Source organism: Limulus polyphemus, unplaced genomic scaffold (genome assembly GCF_000517525.1).
Source record: "Limulus polyphemus unplaced genomic scaffold, Limulus_polyphemus-2.1.2 Scaffold276, whole genome shotgun sequence".
Taxonomy (NCBI): Eukaryota; Metazoa; Arthropoda; class Merostomata; order Xiphosura; family Limulidae; genus Limulus; species Limulus polyphemus.
The window spans coordinates 618,472-632,597 of record NW_013665886.1 but is presented as its reverse complement, the minus strand read 5'-3'; the positions used below and the strand labels follow the sequence as shown (position 1 = coordinate 632,597).

The 14,126-nt window shown below is 33.1% G+C and overlaps 1 protein-coding gene across 1 annotated transcript in view; it reads left to right on the top strand.

The window, feature by feature from the left end:
* Nucleotides 1–285: 285 nt before the first annotated feature.
* Nucleotides 286–14,126, top strand: part of LOC106456964 (transcription factor Sox-5-like) — a 337,448-nt gene continuing 323,607 nt past the window's right edge. Inside the window, exons 1-2 of the mRNA XM_022382769.1 lie at nucleotides 286–300; nucleotides 7,373–7,421. The gene's annotated coding sequence lies outside the window, so the exon portion shown is untranslated. The remainder of the gene's footprint in view (nucleotides 301–7,372; nucleotides 7,422–14,126) is intronic.

Sequence of the window (14,126 nt, the reverse complement as noted above, 5' to 3'; positions counted from 1 at the left end):
GATTACGTCACAATTCCTGACCATGGTAATCTTTATCAATGACCAGCTTACCAGATAAGGCAGTGTTTTCATGCAAAATGCGGCTTGCAGGTCGGAATATTACAAGTCTTCCGTGGCAAGGCCTATCGTTGGATATAAACTCATACAGAGCACCTGTGATTATCCATGATCGTTCACTGCAGTAACGTCTTATACAACCAACCTTTAGGGACAACTTTATTCAACTTATTAATGAAGTGTAGTCGCACACACCAGATTTTAGAATCCTGTAAGCACGAAAAATAACAAGACTTAATAATTGTAAGTCAAATACATTTTGGAGTAGTTGTATATTTACTTGTTGGTAGGCTGTATATTCTTACAATTATATCCTTCACAGATCTTCCAGCAATTAGTTAATTCTTTTATGGCGCAATATTTTGTAATATATGTAGAATCGTTGTTCATAATAGAGTTTAATAGAGTTTATTCACATTTTTATTTTTTATTTTTTGGTTTAAAGATTGATTTTGTACTTCATTGTAAAACTATAATTATTCATTACATTAAGTGTAATTAGTTATTATTTAGAATATTATTTGTGCTACAGTACCAAAGTATCCTGAAAACTGTACAAACATTTTAAGTATCCTGAAAACTGCACAAACATTTTAAACCACTGAAATTTGAGCCAATAGTCACTTTATCACTGTATGCTTGGCAGCTCTAACGCAGTGCATCATACTCTAAGCAATCCAACGTGTCATCTGTCATTCTTAATACTATATTTAGAGTAGCCAAGCAATATCCACCATTGAGTTCTTAATTGACAGCTCTAATATTAAGTACATTACTTCTTACTATACTTACAGTACCAATTAATATCTGTTACTGCGTTTTTCACAGCTTTGAAACAATGTCTGTCACTTCTTATTGTATTGGCACTATCTTTGTTTGATTGCTCGACGTTTCTAACATGTTGAATCTTTCTCCAACAGCTTCGAGTCTATCAAAGAAATAAATACTTTTCGGTTCCCATTAGGTGAATCTTACTCAAATATTTTTACTTTTGTTTTTTGTAACTTAAATCCTTCACTTGTGATACATTTTCTGATCACATTCTTATCTAGTCTCGGAAAGGAATACATGTAATCCAGTAACTATACATCAAGGTAAATATGTTGCAAAGTGATATGAACTTCATTATAATAAGTAAGCTTGCATTTCATTCAGATAAAATCTGTTTTTTCATTCTAACACGTGTACTATAACACGTTGCGATCTGTTGTCCTTAGGTGTTTTTTCTTTATTTCTTGGTTTTGCTGTGATAAGAAGACTGTTGGTGGTTTAACGTAGTAGGACGAGAGTTATTTTAGTAATTGTGTATTTGCCATGTCAGTAACACCGGGTAGTGAAGAAATTTGAATAAAACTCAACTTTTTTTTTTGGATGAGCATGGTCTACATTAGCACTGCAATTTTCACTGGAAGAAAAGAAGACTGTTAGGTCTTCATTTATTTCTTGCTCTCCCGCTACCATGCCCATTGTAGTTTCCAGTCCACAAATTAAACGCTGGTTGCTACACAGGAGATGAACTGTTGCTAGCAAAGCTTGTGGCTGATTGTGCCTATTGTCAAACTCAGCTAGGTGCAGAACCTTCAGCTCACGGAACGACGTGGACTTTGTTATCGTTGCTATTCAACTGTGACTGAGGTAAACTGCTTCGAAGGCTGGAGGACAGGTCCCTTAATGAAGTGTATTGTGACTTCCTGTAAGACTGGTATTTAAGACTAATTTCCGACCAGCGGTGGCGTATGAATAAACTTCAAAGTGGATCAATGTTTACTTTGAATATAAAGTTTGGCAAACAGGAGTAGAGTCAGAACTTGTCCACACTACTTTTTCTCCCCCTTTGTCCAAAGTACACATTTCTTTTCCCCGGGGGTTTACGAAACTATCACTTTTCTTAATGATTACAGTTTCATTTATTAAAAACTTGGAAAATTCTGTTTTTCTATTCCTACTTAAAATTTCTTGAAAGTTCATTACTTGATTGAAAACAGTCCTTAGGCAATGCATCTGTGGTGTGCCGTACGAATCGCGTTGGAAAGAATGTATTAACTTTAGTTTAATTAATTCTTTATAAAATTGCAGGAAGTTTTTCATCCTACAATGTTAAAATCGCACATTATCGCGATCTATAAATAAAATAAATGGCATTTATTAAAACTAGCACTAAACTACATCAAAGTTTTTTTTTTCACATTATATAAAAAGAGAGTATAGAGAGGCGTTGCGCTATTAGAAATGGTTTTGATGGTTTGGAGAGACAACAATGAAAATAAAAGCAAACTTACATATTATACTGAAAATATAAAGCTATATTAAGAGTAAAATCATGTTCCTGTGTAAATTAAAGTATTCTACCCAAAAACGTCTGAGCGAAAACAAAACAACAAAATTTGGCATTATCTCAAGCAGTATGGGATATCTCATAAGCAGAGCATCAGCTAAAGCATAACTTTGACTTTTTGTTTCGCTCGAACGATTTTGGATTAATTTCACGCATTTTTGTGTGTTGCATTAACCCAAAATATTTACCCTGTAATTACTATTGTTTAACTAAACCTTTTTAAAGGGAAACAACTAAAAGATGGAACTAATATGTAGATCATCAGCGGACAGAATTTGAACAACTTGTGTTATGCTGATGACACAGTTTTAATAGCTGGTTAGGAAGAGAAGCTGCAAAAAATTGTAGATAAAGTTGTTAGTGAACGTGAGAAGAATGGTTTAAGTATTAACTGTAGAAAAACATAAGTTATGGTAATTACAAAGAAGAAGATCATTCCTGTAAACATTGTCAAAGTAGATAAGGAACAGATAAGGCAGATCAATAAATTCAACTACATTGGAAGCTGGATAACATCAGATGGTAAATGGGATCATGAAATAAAACGGAGAAGATTGATGATAAAAGACGCATTTCTAAAAATGAAAAACATGCTGGCAAATGGTAAAATTTCTATGGGAGATGAAGTTAAGAATCTTGAATTGTTATGTCATACCAATTTCCACATAATGCATCAGAATGTTGGAGAATATCGCCAAGTATGGAAAAGAGTAAAACCATGTTCCTGTGTAAATTAATGTTTTCTATCCAAAAACGTCTGAGCAAAAACAAAACAACAAAATTCTACTTTATTTTAAGCACTATGGAATATCTCATAATCACAGTTTCAGCTAAAGCATAACTTTTTTTTTGCTTAAGCGATTTTAGATTAATTTCAACCTGCTTCGAAGGCTGGAGGACAGGTCCTTTTATGAAGTGTATTGGGACTTCCTGTAAGACTGGGATTTAAGACTAATTTCCGATCAGCGGTGGCATAAGAATGAACTTCAAAGTGCGTCATACTGCTAGTGCTACGGTTAGTATGTATCGTAAAACTTGCGAGGGATAATGTAAGGATCTGTTGGCCGTGATTGCAAAGTGCTCGCGTTGCAAGTGCGCAGCCCAGCGTTCGGTATTGTACATTTACGTGCCTACTATTTGGACTTGCTTCCCTTAACGGCTAATAATAGCGTAATACGGATTATTATAAAAGGAATTTTAAAGCAGATTTTCCATTTTGATAACCAAATTTTGCAAAATAATGCACATTGAACTTTCCTTTTCATATTTTTCTTTTCCTGGACAAAAACTGAGGGTGTTGAAAATTTTCTGAAACTTTACAAAACTCTACAATCGAAGTTAGGCTAATCTGGGAAAAAAAGTATGTATACCTGTTTTAAAGGTGCGCAATATTCAGGAAAAGCAGAACATTTGAATTTTTAATTCTAGAGAATAATAATAGACATGCATAATTATACATGATGAACAAGCTATTTAAATCGAAAAGACTACAGCAGTTTATTATTTTTCTATCTAAATTCTGGCTACAGAACTATCGTTCTGTTTAACATATCATTATTGTCTGTGACATTAGAATGTACCAGAGATTTCTCCAGAGTAGTGGTAACAATACATATATTTCGTTTAATGTATATAATGTAAACTTAGATTTTAAAGTACATGATTTTCAGACGTAAAGCGTTACCAAATAGAACAATAGGTGATTTTATGCTTACAATTTCATCAACTGTTTATGTTGTAAAGAATAAAAGCCACAGCTGATTAAATCTGTGTATAAGGAACTTTTGATTGAGTCTGTGCAGTGAATAAAGTTGTGATGATTTGCGTTAACTATAAGTTTGTGATTTTGCAATATGTATGCTATTGAATCTGCTGATATTATAAACATTAACTGAGCCTTTCAACGGCATAAACGTTTGACTAAACCAAAAGACAAAGCAAATTTATGGTTAAACCAATGTATACAGTGAATAAATATATACTGAATAACACTGTGATTGAACGAGAATATATAGTGTATAAGTTCATGATTAAACCTTTTGATTGAAATAGTGTATATATATATATATATATTGAATAACCCAGTGATTGAACCAGAATACATAAAGAATAAAAGTGAGTTTGAGTCTTTCTGTATAGTGAATAACCTTTTGATTGAACCAGTGTGTGAGATTAAAAATTGTGTAATTGAACCTATATATACAGTGAATAACCTTTTTCTGTCAAACAATTTCGCAAACTAATTTTAAATTCCGAAGTTGTCCTTGATTATGCTTACGGGTAGTGTTTAACTATGTTATTTACTGACATGTATTTTGGGCACAATACAGCTGGTAACTATGGAGGTATTTAAGTTATATTATATATGTTATCATTTGGGGTGGGGGTATTGTTAGTGATATCTTTGTTATAGTACATGGTATCAGTAGAGAGATATTGTAAGTGATCCTTTGTGCAAAGTACATGTTATCAGAAGAGCTAGTGATATGTTGGGAACAGTACATGTTATCAGAAAAACTAGTGATATGTTGGGGACAGTACATGTTGTCAGAAGGGCTACTGCTAGTGATATGTTGGGGACAGTACATGTTATCAGAAGAGCTACTGCTAGTGATATGTTGGGGACAGTACATATTATCAAAGGAGCTAGTGATATGTTGGGTAGAGTACATGTTATCAGAAGGGCTAGTGATATGTCAGGGACAGTACATGTTATCAGAAGGGCCATACGCTAATGATATGTTGGGGACAGTACATGTTATCAGAAGAGCTAGTGATATGTTGGGAACAGTACATGTTATCAGAAGTGCTACCCCTAGTGATATGTTGGAAACAGTACATATTATCAAAAGAGCTAATGATATATTGGGTACAGTACATGTTATCAGAAGAGCTAGTGACATGTCGGGGACAGTACATGTTATCAGAAGGGCTACCGCTAGTGATATGTTGGGGACAGTACGTGTTATCAGAAGAGCTACTGCTAGTAATATGTTGGGGACAGTACATCTTATCAGAAGGGCCACCGCTAGGGATATGTTGGAAACAGTACATGTTATCAAAAGAGCTAGTGATATGTTGGGGACAGTACATGTTATCAGAAGAGAGCTAGTGATATGTTTGGGACAGTACATGTTATCAGAAGAGCTACTGCTAGTGATATGTTGGGGACAGTACATGTTATCAGTAGGGCCACCGCTAGTGATATGTTGGGGACAGTACATCTTATCAGAAGGGCCACCGCTAGTGATATGTTGGGGACAGTACATCTTATCAGAAGGGCTACTGCTAGTGATACGTTGGGCACAGTACATAATATTACTGGAGAGGCTTTGACGCTGTTGAGAAAACGTTGAATCACAGAATTAATACCATGTATCAAGCTTTAACTTATGTAGTTGATTTTGAAAACTCAAATGTTTGATAAATTTGATTGGTACGAAGAACAATAATCTGTATCAAATTAATTTTAAATTGCATTGGAATAAAACTATCCATACAAAAATACATGGGTTTATGATACTGACTGAACATATATATTTTATGTGTAATCATTCAAGACGAAAAAATATATGACAGTTATCGCTTTTTTCCTGTATGATAATGATAACAGTTGGTTGATTTTGTCGACATCGACATAAATAGTGTTATTTGGACTCGAAATACAATACTCTTCGTCTGTTATTATATCAGAAGGAATTATTCGACACGACGAAAACAGAATTTTGTTTTTATTATATAAGGCGGAAAGAAGTAATATATTTCGTAATTCTTGTGACTTGTTATTAATTTCATTTTCTTATTTAACTTCATTCATATGGTATGGACTTCGTATCTAAAAACTTTTAATTATCCAGGAGACAATTAGATAACGTCAGCTGAAGAACAATTTAATGTTAAACAATGATATAGGTGTCTTCTTGAAACCTTGGAAGAACTGTTACTATTCGAGAATTGGTCTTACATCTGAAGATCAGCGTCATAAGAGCAGTATCCATCTTTGGAAGGGAGAATGGATAACAGAATTAGTTTATTATTTATTAAGTATGCTAATTACGTCAAATCTCAATGACTGAATTATATTGTAGTATTTTTTTTGTCGTTCAAATACAATTTAACCGTTCTGTCCATATTTATCACTACCTAACAAGAAAACCTGTTTAAATATTTGTCTCTGAGTATGACATGTGTTCATTATATAAAAAAATAGCATACAGTATTAGCTAACTGCTAATTTCTACTTCAGCTGGACTGATTAACAAATTATTTTATACAACACTAACAAAGTATGTTCAAGTATAAAATATAATATATGCTTTTGGATTGAATGTAACACACAACAAATGTTATTTTGTACTTTGCTAATGAAACATATTTAGCAAAATAATGATATGAGAAATATTGGAACATGAATTTTAGTTTCGCTCTAAGTAGTTAATATTATAGAATAATATAATATAATAATAGAAGTTAATAAAAAAAGAAAAATACGATATTTTAAAACGCATTGAGTTACTTTATAGCAGAACTAAAGAATACGTTTGAATATATAATAGCATTCAATTAAAACTCGCTATTATGAATAAAAATTACTTAGCGGCGTTTGTTACCCACAGAATCACGTTTTCTAAGGTTGTGTTTGAAAAAGCTTTTAAGAAAACTATATATAAATTACACTTTCACTTCTTTTAGAATTACATTTGTCAGCTGTGCTAAAAATTGTAAAAACCAAAAACAAAATCAAAACAAAGCATGGATTTATATATACATTAAAAATAATAGAACATGTTCAACTTGGGCCTCAAGTCTCAATAGCTATTATGATACTTTTTACGAAACTAGTAATACGTGGTTATATTAAAGCCATTAAGAAGAATGGAACGAGACTGAAGATGAAAAATATGATTGATCATATTTGCTTACTTTTGTAATAATTTGCGAGAAATTTGGCGAGAACTGTCATATGTTTTTCTTTTACAGGTGGTATCTTACATCGACTACGTGAAAATAGAAGAAAGAAAATAAAAAGGTAACTAAACTGTAAGGCTGGGAAACGTATATGCTATACCTGCTTATAGAAAGATAACTAAGCTGTAAGGCTGGGAAACGTATATGCTATACTTGCTTATAGAAAGGTAACTAAACTGTAAGGCTGGGAAACGTATATGCTATACTTGCCTATAGAAAGGTAACTAAACTGTAAGGCTGGGAAACGTATATGCTATACTTGCTTATAGAAAGGTAACTGAACTGTAAGGCTGGGAAACGTATATGCTATATTTGCTTATTAGTCTAGTACGTTAAAAAGAAATAGTTACTTGTTTCACTTGCTTAGAGTTAGTATTTTTGTATATTATCCCTAGAGATTTATATTAAACCAACTATTTCATTTTTTTATTGATGGATAATTTGTTACAGCAAAGTTAAAAACCTTGCTATTCTACTCTATTGGCTTCAACTTCAGGCTGTCTGCTTAACTGCGATCAGTTTTCTGTAACCTACTTCTTTAATAAGGTTTGTTGAAAGTATTTTATAATAAATGCGAGATCAAAATATTAGTTCTTATAGTATAGTAAGCTTAAATTACACTTTTAATACACAATGGTGACGGTATCTAATTTCTTATAAGCGTGAATTTTTAGAATCTGATTCTTAAATAGTTTCGGTATTTTTATATTTTGCGTGGACTTTTCTTTAAACAGAATGGCCATTCATATTAGTTTTCGTTTAGATTTCGAGTACTTTTTAACACATTCATTGTCATCTTTCATGAAAGTTCTCGTCTCCTGGAATCTAATAGTTTGTTTGTTGGAGTTCACGCAAAGCTACACGAGGTTTACCTGTGTTAGCCCAGGAGGAAGGCAGCTAGTTGACACCGCTTTATTTTTGAGTACTCTTGTCAAACCGTTACTCTTATAACTCACCCATAGCCCGAAAGTACAGAGCGCGATTTTTTATATTTTTCTTTATGGTAACTAAACGCAAACCAGGGAAGTTCAGCCCCACAGCTCAGCTCGATAACTAGTAATGGAAAGGAAGTGTTTGCTATAAGTAAGGTGCATATTTTCCCAATTTAAAATTTTATTTTATAATTATTTCTTCATAAATTCTTATGAAACTATATGATAGATAGTAATTCCAAAGAATTGGTAGTGTTTGAACGATATGAGATGAACTATGTAATTTCGGAATTTAGATTTAAATACGAAATTATGAAATAAACTTCCTAATACTGGAGATTTATTAGAAAGTTAAAAAAGCGAAGATGATAGATTGATATCTAGTTCCTAGACTTTTAGAAAATATTTTAAATAGTGTGCAAAATTATCTTGGAGTTGTTAGAAAGCATTGAATGAGAAAACTCTTTGTGAAATTAAACAATATGAACAGTAATTTATCCTTTTGGCTTACAGACTTTCTCGTGCTATTCCTTGAAAAGGGATACTTCTTTTAACGCTGTATCTTTAAAGGCAAAGAAAAGTATATACTGACATTCAGAAACAAATTTTGTTTTGCTTTTTTACAAGTCGTGTTTTTGTCGCTGTTATAAACGTTCGCTAAGTTTTAGTTTTTATATCTGTACGAGAACGAGTGTATAGTGGTTTACTGTGAATAAAAACTGTTTACATTTGAAATCATTATGGGAATCGTAAAATACACGGCTACATGACTTTCCCTTTCAAAGAGCATGTTCTTCATACTTTAATTGTATGCGCGATTAAGAATACCCATAAAATCGGTTGTTCGGTGTACTGGGTCCATTAGAAGGGTTCTGTGGACTTCCATAAAGCTGTTGCTCGAATGGTTTAATTTGTATCAAAGGCATTAATTGAAAACAAACAAATGCTCTTACATAATGGAAGGCTAATTTTGCTTCAAGCGATGTCATTAGGTTGATACAAAAAGATATTTTAGAGCGACGCGCTTTGAAGAAGGGGGGGGGTTGTAAAACAGTGGTCAACAGAAGATAGTATCGTAATCAGTGCTGTTAGTGATTGTATTCTACACAGAAATTGAGGGCGCTCAATTTCTATTCACACAATGAAAATCCCCTGGTGAATTGATAAAAGCGCTTTATTTGTGATCTACTTTACTTCTTTGCTTTCCGCGATCAAGGAAAGCCGCTCTTTCATGAGTTGCCGAAGGTTTACACTCTTTGTTGTGCTTTGAAGCTTTCTTTTGTAACTGCTGAGAATTTTGTTGCCGCTACATTTGTCTTTTTCTCCCAAGAGTTTTAACGACATGTTACCGGGAATGAACCGTTATCTTTGAAATCACTAGATGAATGCGAAAACATTTCTCTAAATTAATCATATGTGTGAATATCAGAATAATGCCGAAAGCCTAACGATCAGCGTAAACATCGGTATCTCTTTTTCAAACATCTTTTAAGTTCTATATATTTATATGGTGACTAGATCACCTGATAACGTTGTGGTATGTACATATCAACAAAACCTACACGTTTCCTTCACAACTAATGTTGTCACGTACAAAGTAATCTATAAAAAAAACACAAACACATAGAGACACTATACTCTTCCAACTGCAGAAATGGCGTCTTTTTCCAGAGCCTAAATACGCTCTACTAATGTCATTCCGGTATCTTGTTCACGAAGTCTCGACTGAACTCCACTTTATGATTCAGGATTGACATTTCTAAAGTCTCGCTTCTATCAGTTAATGCGTTTTCTTGTAGGAAGTCGACCTGTGACAAAAAGTGTGAATATCCGTGTTCTTTTGGATAAAAAACAAAACCAATCATATATCACAGGTTACAGGAAGACTAAATATTTGATTATAGCGTGATTGCTATATGTTATATTGAAAACACAAAACATAAAACTGACTTACTATTGAGGTTATTATTACATTCCAACATTGATTGCTTTGTTTTTAAATATATTAGTCTGAGAACAGAGGGAAAATGTCAATTTCTGATTTGTAGAACGAAATAATAAATGACCATTTTAGGACGGCCTTTAGTATTAGTTAAGTAAACTATTTACCTACATCTGCCAAGAAAGCTAAATAATGAGTTCTCAAGCCAACGTACATGTTGATTCAATAAGTTGTTAACCATTACTATTTTTGTAATGGGAAGTGAAGGTTCTCCCTGTTTTCCAACATCTTCCTTCTTTCCTCTCGTGATCACTATCTGTTTAGCATCATTTTTTGTTTATAATCTGACATTAGGAATACAGATTTACACATGATGCCTCTGAAGAAGTAAGAAGAAGTCCATTGCTTCGCTTCGGTTGGTCATCAACGACGCATGGTAGTGAACATCAGCGTTTGACCAAGCTATATTAATGTCTTCGCAGGTGATAAAGGAATGTTGGTATCTGTAATAGTCTTTTGTTTTTCCATAAAGTACAGTGTTCGTGCATAAATTAAAAGTAACTCAAGCCATAAAACTTGATCAAAAATGAGAGGACGACACTAATAATGGAAAACGTATTTATTGAACGTTTCGGAATAGCGTATCTTCCACTATCAGTAATCGAGAAGAAACAGGAATGATTACAAAGTTATCAGATTACATAAAAAGACCAACATTGAAAAAACGAGTATAAAAATGACAACCAAGTTAGAATTGGTTTAATTCGAAAGACGATTGTGAATTGTTAGGTGTATGGAGACGTTACTCGATTATCAAAATATGTTTTATTTAGTAATTAAATTCAAATTTAGGAGTTTCTAAAACGCCGAAGTTCAATACACGGATCTTGTATTCCGTGTTTACATTGTGCTAACTTATTGAGAAATGGTTGCAGTTGCTGAGTTTATTATCCATTTCAATTCACAAATCCATAAGTTTATAAGCTCGTACTTCAAGAGAAGGCCTTATAATCTCCGCACTTGAATAAATTTACGAGCCATAAACAGCAGGAGGTCGGGAGGCTGTCGTTGTTGTTAGAGAAGGATTAAAATAGTAAGGACAACTTAAAACCAACTTGGGTTTGTAATTCTCTTGATATGGAGCTGTAACAGTGAAAATCCATATTCTGAGGTATGGAATATATCGGACATTTAGGTAGGTAACTGTTGGGCACTTAGGTAGGTAACTATCGGACATTTAGGTAGGTAACTATCGGACATTTAGGTAGGTAACTGTTGGACATTTAGGTAGGTAACTGTTGGACATTTAGGTAGGTAACTGTTGGACATTTAGGTAGATAACTATTGGACATTTAGGTAGGTAGCTATCGGACATTTAGGTAGGTAACTATTGGACATTTAGGTAGGTAACTATCCGACATTTAGGTAGGTAACTATTGGACATTTAGGTACGTAACTATTGGACATTTAGGTAGGTAACTGTTGGACACTTAGGTAGGTAACTATCGGACATTTAGGCATATAACAATTGGACATTTAGGTAGGTAACTATTGGACATTTAGGTAGGTAACTATTGGACATTTAGGTAGGTAACTATCGGACATTTAGATAGGTAACTGTTGGACATTTAGGTAGGTAACTATCGGACATTTAGGTAGCTAACTGTTGGACATTTAGGTAGGTAACTGTTGGACATTTAGGTAGGTAACTATCCGACATTTAGGTAGGTAACTATCGGACATTTAGGTAGGTAACTATCGGACATTTAGGTAGGTAACTATTGGACATTTAGGTAGGTAACTATTGGACATTTAGGTAGGTAACTATCGGGCATTTAGGTAGGTAACTATTGGACATTTAGGTAGGTAACTATCGGACATTTAGGTAGGTAACTATTGTAGGTTTGTTAACAAACTTGTTTAAAATCAGCCATGGAGTTTCTCAAGTAAGCCGTAACATGTTAAGATATCTTACAGGAAGGAGATTTCCAAGTGAGGAGCCGGGTATATCGAACAGAGTTTGTATGTTCTGTTGAGTGTTTTTAAAGAATGAAATCACCTTTTTGTTCGGTAGATAGAAGTGGGAAAACCGATAAACCCGTGATTTCGAGAATATCTAAAAAGAAGAAAGGTTTTTTGTTAATTTCACTTTCACAAATAAATCCGATCCTAAAAGTATTGTATATCAGATGGAAACGTGCTCATGTCGGCAGGAAACAATAAAAGTATCGTCGACTCCATAAAGCGCATGTCAAGCCACGCATGTTCGTGGTGACAAAGAAATGTATTAGTAAGGCAAGTCCCAATGGGAAAACCCGTAGTAACACAGTTTATTTGATCACAGATGTAGTTGTTGAATAAGAAATGTATATTTTCTGTAAGGAGCTCTAACAGATTTCAGTTATGTATGAAAACAAAAACAGAAGAACAGAAGTTGGGAAAACCAAATGCTGATGATTTTTAAAAGGGTGGTAATGTCAATATTATCCCCAACGTTTTTATCTAAGAAGGAGATGATTAATTTCAAGGGCGAAATGAAAAGAGTCAGGCATAATGAATTTACTAGTCGTGAGAAACTCTGAAATGGGGACTGGGAATTTAACAACATAATCAATTTCTAACCACGAAGCTCTCATTCCCACATCTCAAAAACAAACCTAAATTTCTCCTTAATAAGACAGAAAGGGGAACATTATTATTTTGTTGTAAACATTTATTTACAAACGACACGTTCTGCCTTCTGCGTTTGCCTCTTGTTTTTATGTCAACAAGTCTATATTGTTTTTTCATGTAACTAAAGATGGCGCCACTATATGTCGTTTATTTCAGATTTTGTTAATGTTAAAACGGCAGATAGTAATCGAGTTTCAAAAATACGTGAGATCAATAGACCTTTAAACGAAACACTTGTGTTATTAAGTTTTTATAGAAGAATAAAGAGATGTATAATTTATAGGTAGCTAGTTCTTTTTCAGAAGTTTGAACTGTATCTGACAAATATATCGGATTTTACGAAAAATTTACAATGTAGACTACTTTCGCTCAATTTTAAGAGTTATAAAATATAGGTAGAAATGTTTCCCCAAGTCTAAAACAAGGAGTATAAAATTATTTTCTTCATATTTAAAGAAAAATGTAAGGCTGTAATTAGTTTTCCTCAACTAAAAAATAAAGTAATTACTTTAATATGATGCACCAATATCTACATCTTCCGTGCCTAAAAAGTATTATAACAGGTATAAATATAAACATCTCAACTGTTTATAATTAAATGTAACACATAAGCAGGCTTTCATCGAATTAAACAGATATCTTGCATAAGGATATTTATTTTGTTTTTGTCTGTTAAACTCCGTGGTGTAGATTGTACATTTGTGCTAAATCACTTAGTTTTATTTAAATGTTAAGTTACATTATAGTCCTTAAAAAGAGAAACTAAAGTGAATAACTTCTGATTTAACATATTTTCATGAAAATATTATATTACCAGGTCCACGTCGAACGATTAGTATTACATGTAACTCTGTTGAAAATTTTCCAGTTTAGTTTACTTATTGAACAAAAACTCTTATATTGGTCATATTGAGAGCTTTTTTTATATAGTTATCTTGTGATATTGTGTTTTGTTTGGTGTTATATAGTTATCTTGTGATACTGTGTTTTGTTTGGTGTTATATGGTTATCTTGTGACATTGTGTTTTGTTTGGTGTTATATAGTTATCTTGTGATACTGTGTTTTGTTTGGTGTTATATAGTTATCTTGTGATACTGTGTTTTGTTTGGTGTTATATGGTTATCTTGTGACATTGTGTTTTGTTTGGTGTTATATAGTTATCTTGTGATACTGTGTTTTGTTTAGTGTTATATAGTTATCTTGTGATACTGTATTTTG